The 7,041-nt window shown below is 44.3% G+C and overlaps 1 pseudogene; it reads right to left on the reverse strand.

The window, feature by feature from the left end:
* Positions 1-4,959: 4,959 nt before the first annotated feature.
* LOC100757787 lies at positions 4,960-5,504 on the reverse strand (annotated as a pseudogene).
* Positions 5,505-7,041: the final 1,537 nt, after the last annotated feature.

Below are 7,041 nucleotides of genomic sequence, written 5' to 3' on the forward strand. Positions count from 1 at the left end.
CTGGTCAAATACCCTGCTTTCAAAAACTATGATTTCAGCCTCTTTGTGCTTTCTGATGATGTGATGGGAACGGCTACCTTCAAGCTCCTGCTGCAATGATTTCCCCAATACGAAGGACTGTACCTTGGAACTCTGCTGTTTCTTCTCTGCAGGCATAGTTTGCAACTGGAGCTTGACCCAGACTTGCGTAGTGTTTATTACCTAGTGTTTGTTGCCTCATAAGAGACCGCACAGTCCCAGAAAGTCCTGCTGCTATTCCACAAGTAGCCACTGGAGGGCCTCAGACACCATTTTGCATCTCTAAGGCTGCTCATGAACCACAGCTGCCCTGTCTCCCCATTGCTGGGAGACAATCACTTCATGGTTACCACGTTATTCATCACAAACAAGGCAAGAACCTTACCTAGAAAATCTCCTTGCAGGTTTCTATGGCTAACCTTTGAGAGTACGCAGTCTTCCAGGTCAGTGACACTGGCGATATCCTTAAAAAGACAGGCACCCCCTCCCCCCCTGTCATTCAGAATAGGTCCCCACCCAGAAGGCTTTAGTTACTGCTCAGTCCCCAGAGCTGCAGGGAACTATCAGGACATGCACTTCAAAGTTCACCTCATGTGTTCAGGGCCCCTGATACCCAGAGCCCAGGGACATCTGTGAGAGAAGATCCCATTGCTAATCCCACCGGTTGAGAATAAGACCACCACTACAGTTTAAAGACAAAATTGAAGCAAGCTTTAATTAAATACTGGCCAGGTGCATCTCTAGTTTCCTAGAAAAATGGCCCCAATCAAGTTTTTCAGTGGCTTAAGGATTTCCTATCAGGTCCAATCAGGAGTAAGTAAGTACATATCCTGACATACCTCCAGTCAACATCCAGTCAGGGGCAAGCATACATCCTGATGTATTTCCTGCCTGTGAAAATCCCACCTACATGTGGTCAAGCACATCTGGTCCAGATGAGTCAAAGAAGCTTGTTTAAGGGAGTGAAAACACCAGGCTTGTTATCTCCCATAAACAATAGCCTCCAGCATTTCAGGAAGTAGCGGTCCTTGGGCAAGGAACTTACAGATCAGAGGCATTTTTATGTCATGGATCTCTTAGGCATAGTAATTAAAACTTAAAATGTAACTTTGGCTTTTACACATCTGCAGATCAGAGGGAAAACAGTCTTCTAGGCTGCATCTAGGCCTTAGAACTCCCAACAGCACAGAGCCTGCGCCTGTTCTGGTTAAGGGCACCCCCGAGGAGAAATTTGGGATGAAGGTCACATGGAGAGGAAGGCATCTGTTCACCTTCCTTAAGGAGCGAGAGAAGCTGGCAGGAACCAGTCCCTTGTGAAGATCTGACTGGATTTCACAGACATCAACTTCATCTCAAAAACTGCGGATTGTCATAGAGTTTTAAAGTCACTTTTCTGGCTCAGATGCATATATTGAAAGAATAAATTAGAACAAACACAAAGAGGAAAAAGACTTACCCAGATGCCGAAGTTGTAAGGAAATTCACTTTAGATTTGCTTTGTAAGACACCTTGTAGCACAAACAGTTGAATTTAGTGTTATGAACTGTCAGGGTTCTTCTCATGTTAACTGTTTAAGCCTCTAAAGTACCCTGTGTTTATAAGGTTTGTAAATAAATGGTTGCCTCCCCCAGTATACAATTTCATTAATTACCTATAGTAATTTCTGTCTGTATGTGTAATTGTTCCAGTCAAACCAAATCTACTGCTCAGTTAGGTTTTCATTTTGTCTCAAGATGGATTAGTTCCGTAAACATTCTAAAGAATTACAATGTATAAAAAAAACATATTTTTGTTTTGTTGCAAAAGCATCAAAATGCCAGAACATATATCTTAGTGAAGAAAATGCATTAATTCAGGCATGCTAGCCAGAAGATATTAGAGACTTTAATGAGAACTTTCAAAATGAAATAGTCTAATTTATTGTAAAGGTCATAGCAATACCACTGTTTTAAAAAACTTTTAGATTTATGTGTGTGTTTCCTAGGGCATCAGATCTTCTGGAGTTGCAGACGGTCATGAACCACCACAGGTGTGCTGGGAACCAAACCCAGGGGTCCTCTGCAAAAGCAGCAATTGCTCTTAGCCATGAAGCCCTCTGTCTAGCTCATTATGACTGTTCTTAAGTGCTACTTACTCTTTATTTATCTGAAATTTATACTATTAGCTCACTAATATACGTATGTAAAATGCATTTTCCATGTGAAAATCTGCTTTTTTTTTATACTGACAATTATCTAGTCACTACATAATAGGAAGTTGTCACCCTTTTCCTTGGAAATAAACAAGGAATTATTATTATTATTATTTTATCAGAAAAGGTTTTGTGACAAGAAACAATGACATCAAGTAAAAATGCAAAAAACCCCTGCAACCCTTTTCCGTGGACTCACCGCAGACCAGGTGAGCCACCCCCTGCTTTTACCCAATTCTTGTCCTAAGCGCCATCTACCCAGATCCCTCCAGGCTCGTCCCTGCTTGAAACAGACACGCCCAGGCAGGGTGGAGCTTCCTGAATCTGGCTTGGTTCAGGACACTCTTCCTTCCCTTTCCGTGGACTCACCGCAGACCAGAGTCCTCATCCAGTGGCTGATGAGAGCAGAGACAGACATCCACAGAAATACACTGAGCTGAAATCTGGAACTCAGTTGAAGAGAGGGAGAAATGAAGAACGAAGGGGTCTGTACCTGGTTGGAGAAACCCACAGAAACAGTTGGCCTGAAAAAGGGAAAGCATATCGACCCCAGATGCTCTTTGGGAGGACAGTACAGGACTAATCCAGCCCCCTGATCATGGATGCCAATGGGGAGGCCCCTGCACTCCTGGGATTTTTAGACATAGAGCAAAGGTTTACCAGCCTATAATCCTCTACCCCAAGGAAACTAGAAATCATGAATGACTCCAGAGGGAGGTGGACTGGCGTTTTGCCCTGGTGGGTGGGAGGGACTTCGAGAGCCCATCCCACTTGAAGGGATTCGCTCTGTCTCTGAACACATGGGGAGGGGCCTAGGCCCAGCACAGGAAGATTTGGTGGACTTGGTGGAACCCTGGTTGGGGGCCCTACCCTGCCTGGGGAGTGGCGGGTGGATGGGGTGGGGGGTAGGTTGGAGGTGGGGGAGAAGGAATGGGGGTGGGGGGAGGGAGAGGGAGAGGGAAAGTATATGTGAAAATATTAATAATTTAATAAAAAAAAACCCTGCAATTATGGGGGGTTAATTTTTAAAGATTAGTAATGGGCTGAATTATAAATAAAACACTAAAATCCTGAGTACTTACATACTGGGATGGAGTACGATGGGCAGAGGTAAGGCTCAGTCAGCTGCACACTGCTGAGAGGCTGGAGGCAAAGATCCTCATGACTGGCAGAAGAATAGATGCTCGCTGGGCGTTGGTGGTGCACACCTTTAATCTCAGCACTCGGGAGGCAGAGGCAGAAGAATCTCTGTGAGTTCCAGACCAGCCTGGTCTACAAGAGCTAGTTCCCGTACAGCCTCCAAAAGCCACAGAGAAACCCTATCTGGAAAAACAAAAAACAAACAAACAAAAAACCCAAAATAGATGCTCTTCCTGGATCACTCACTCATCCCCTCTTTTTAAAAATCTTTTTAAAATTATTAATTAAAAAATTTCTTAATCACAGCACTTGGGAGGCAGAGGCAGGCAGATCTCTGTGAGTTCGAGGCCAGCCTGGTCTACAGAGTGAGTGCCAGGATAGGCTCCAAAGCTACACAGAGAAACCCTGTCTTGAAAAACACACAAACAAACAAATTCATTTATTTTACATCCCAACTGCAATTCCCCCTCCCTCCGGTTCTCTCCCTGCACCCTTCTGCTCTTTATCAGTGCTTTTCTGTGTTGTTTGACATTTTATAGAACTCCAGATATCTGTTCACTGAGCTAATTAAATAGAAAGTTGCCAAATTAACGTCTGGAATCTCATGACAACAAAAAAATGTTGGTGTGTGTCCCTTTAATGTCTATACCAACTATATCCACACAGGATGAGGTTGTCCCTAGGCAAGAGGGAACTGGCATTGCTTATTGGCTTTGTTGAGGCTAAGGGCAGTGATGTTCAGGGATATGGTAGGAAATCAATCAAGCAGTCAGGGAGATGTTGGGAACAAGTCAGGAGAATCTCTCCTCTTTCTCCCCTCTTTAGTGCATGGTGGTGCCTGGGTGGAGGTATTCTTAATGGTTTTCTAAATTTTCTTTCTTTCTCTCTGTCTTTTCCTTCCTTCCTTCCTTCCTTCCTTCCTTCCTTCCTTCCTTCCTTCCTTCTTTCTTTCTTTCTTTCTTTCTTTCTTTCTTTCTTTCTTTCTTTCTTTCTTTCTTTCTTCCTCCTGGAGTCAATCAAATCAAGTGTTAGGAACACTGGTTATGAGTTCACATTGTTCCATGTGCTTGGGACACATCAGATAATAAAGGAGCCCTGCCCCCATGGACTCTACAGTCTATCATTTACTACTACCTCATTTATGTGCTGCTTGTGACCTTGTCACTACACCCCTCTGCACCTGTCATCAGCTGCCCAATGGGGTGAGGTCAGGATCAGAACTGACACTGAGCCTGGTGTACTACAGATGAGGAACAAGATTCCAAGCCACCATCCAGGCAGCAGAAAGGGCTGGAAATAGACTTAAATTTCTTTTTGTAGATTTATTTATTATGCATATGAGTGTATGTATGCACACTGTGTGCATGCCTGGTGCTGTTGAAGTTGGTGCCAGAGAGGGCTTTGGCACCCTGGAAGTGGAGTTACAGATGGTTGTGAGCTACCATGTGGATGCTGGGAACTGAACTCAGGTCCTCTGAAAGAGCAACCAGTGCTCTTAATCACTCTTCAGCCAACTCTTCAGCCCTGGAAGCAGACTTCTAATAATAAAGTACAATGGGGGAGAAGGGAGAGGGAGTTGAGTTGCTCTGGCCAGTGGGCTACACAGACTGTTACCACTGCTGTTGCTGCTTGGTGGCAGCCTTGCTGGCCAGATCCTTGGCCTCCTCTGCAGTTGCTAGTGTCTTTTCTTCTCTTTGGCCTCTTTTGCTGTCTCAACAAGTGCATTAGAACAAGCCTCACCTTGTAGATTTGCCAAGATGCACTTAAAATCATTCACTGTCTTGGTCATATTGCTTTTGAAATGGGCAAGAGCAAATTCTTGGACAGCTCTAGGGATGCCAAATAAGCTAGAGGAGACCAAGACTTCCTGTGGGTTTTGGTCTAGCAGCTGTTTTCAGAGTTCCCACAGTGAGCACATTGTTCCTTTATACCATCAGCTGGATGCGGTCGATGTTCCAGGTGAAGGTAGTCATGTGATTCTGTGGCCCCACAATAGAGTCTTCCAGGATGTACACCAGTGAGAGACATTGGCAGGAATGCTTGCTCTTCTCAGGGTGCCATCCTGTTGGTCTTGGCCAAGAATCTGAGACAGAAGATTCTGGTCAGGGGTCACCTTCCGGTGCACTGTATATTCAGTTAAGTTATGTTTGATGGAGGGATTGAGGGGTCATTGCCACAGGGTAGTGAACATTTGGTCCCATAAACTTAGAGCATGTTCTGGCCCAGAAATATGTCACCATCACTAAGGCCTGGGAAGGTCTAACACCCGCATAGCATCAGGGTGCAGAGTCAGGAGTGGACAGGGCTTGTTGAATGTCTGCCAGGCTCACACCACCACCACAGCCTCTTCTGGCATAGGCCCATGTTGCTGCCATGGCCACAGGGACTATAGGGCTGTGAATTTTCTTAATCAAATATTATTTATTCTGTAGTATAGGTAGTTATTTAAAAATAATACTTAGAAAAAATGGAAATTGCCAGTGTACAGTTACTCTTCTGTTTCTGTGATAAAAGATATCATGACTTGTCAAGGCAACTTACAAAAGAATTTAATTGGCTTATAGTTCCAGAAGAGTAAGAGTCCATCGTGGTGGGTAGGGGTGGCAGCAAGTGGCAGACAGGGATAGGAGGTTGAGAAGTCACATCCTCAACCACAAATAGGAAGCAGAGAAAGAGAGAACTGAAAGTGGAGAGATGTTATAGATTCTTCAAGCCCATTACCACCTCCTCAAAGAGCACTGCCACCTGGGTACCAAGTGTCCAAATGTCTGAGCCTATGGGGGACTTTCTCATTCACATCAGCAATTCAGAATAAACATGGAGTTGCTGTGTCAACCTTAATTGAAAAAATGTTAAGGAAACCAAGATGTTATGAAGGAAGGGTTCCTGTGCATGGTCACTTATTGGAAAAGCCTTCCAGAACTACACATGCATGTGCAGAGGCCCCCACAATCTCATACACAAAAACTACAAAATATAGACTCAGCAATTTTAACCTCAGACTGAAGTTAGTATTAGTTACCTTGGTAAAAGTTCACTTTTCAAATAGCTCATCTAATCCTCTTCATTGTTGTCTTGTCTTTTAAATCTCCCCTTGCAGAGGCCTTTCCCTCCCTGGGGAGTGGGATGGGGCTTGGTGGGGGACATGGGAGGAAGGAAGGGAGAGGGAACTGGGATTGGTATGTAAAATAAGATTATTTTTAGTTTGAATAATTATAAATAAAATTTATATAAATAATTTCCCCTTGCCTTGACCTGATTGGATATACCCATAAATTAACATGTATATTCACATTGTATTTGTCTGTTCACACATAAACATCATTATCCGTGTGTGTGTGTGTGTGTGTGTGTGTGTGTGTGTGTGTGTGTGTGTGTGTGTGTGTGTCCACATGTCTTTGGAGGTGAGAGGATAACCTCAGGTATTATTCCTCTGGCATTGGTCCACTTTTTTTTTGAGAGTTAATTTTCTTTTTTTTTAATTTTATTTTATTAGAACAAGCTTGCTTCAGATGTCAATCCCTTCTCCCTCTCCCTCCCCGCCCTCCCCAACATCCCACCTGCCCCTAGCCATCCCCCCTCTATTTCCCAGGCAGGGTAAGGCCCTCAAAAGGGGCTCCCCAAAGTCTACCACATCATCCTGGGCCAGGCCTAGGCCCTAACCCATGTGTCCAGGGCAAGAGAGCATCCCT

Source organism: Cricetulus griseus, chromosome 5 (assembly GCF_003668045.3).
Source record: "Cricetulus griseus strain 17A/GY chromosome 5, alternate assembly CriGri-PICRH-1.0, whole genome shotgun sequence".
Taxonomy (NCBI): Eukaryota; Metazoa; Chordata; class Mammalia; order Rodentia; family Cricetidae; genus Cricetulus; species Cricetulus griseus.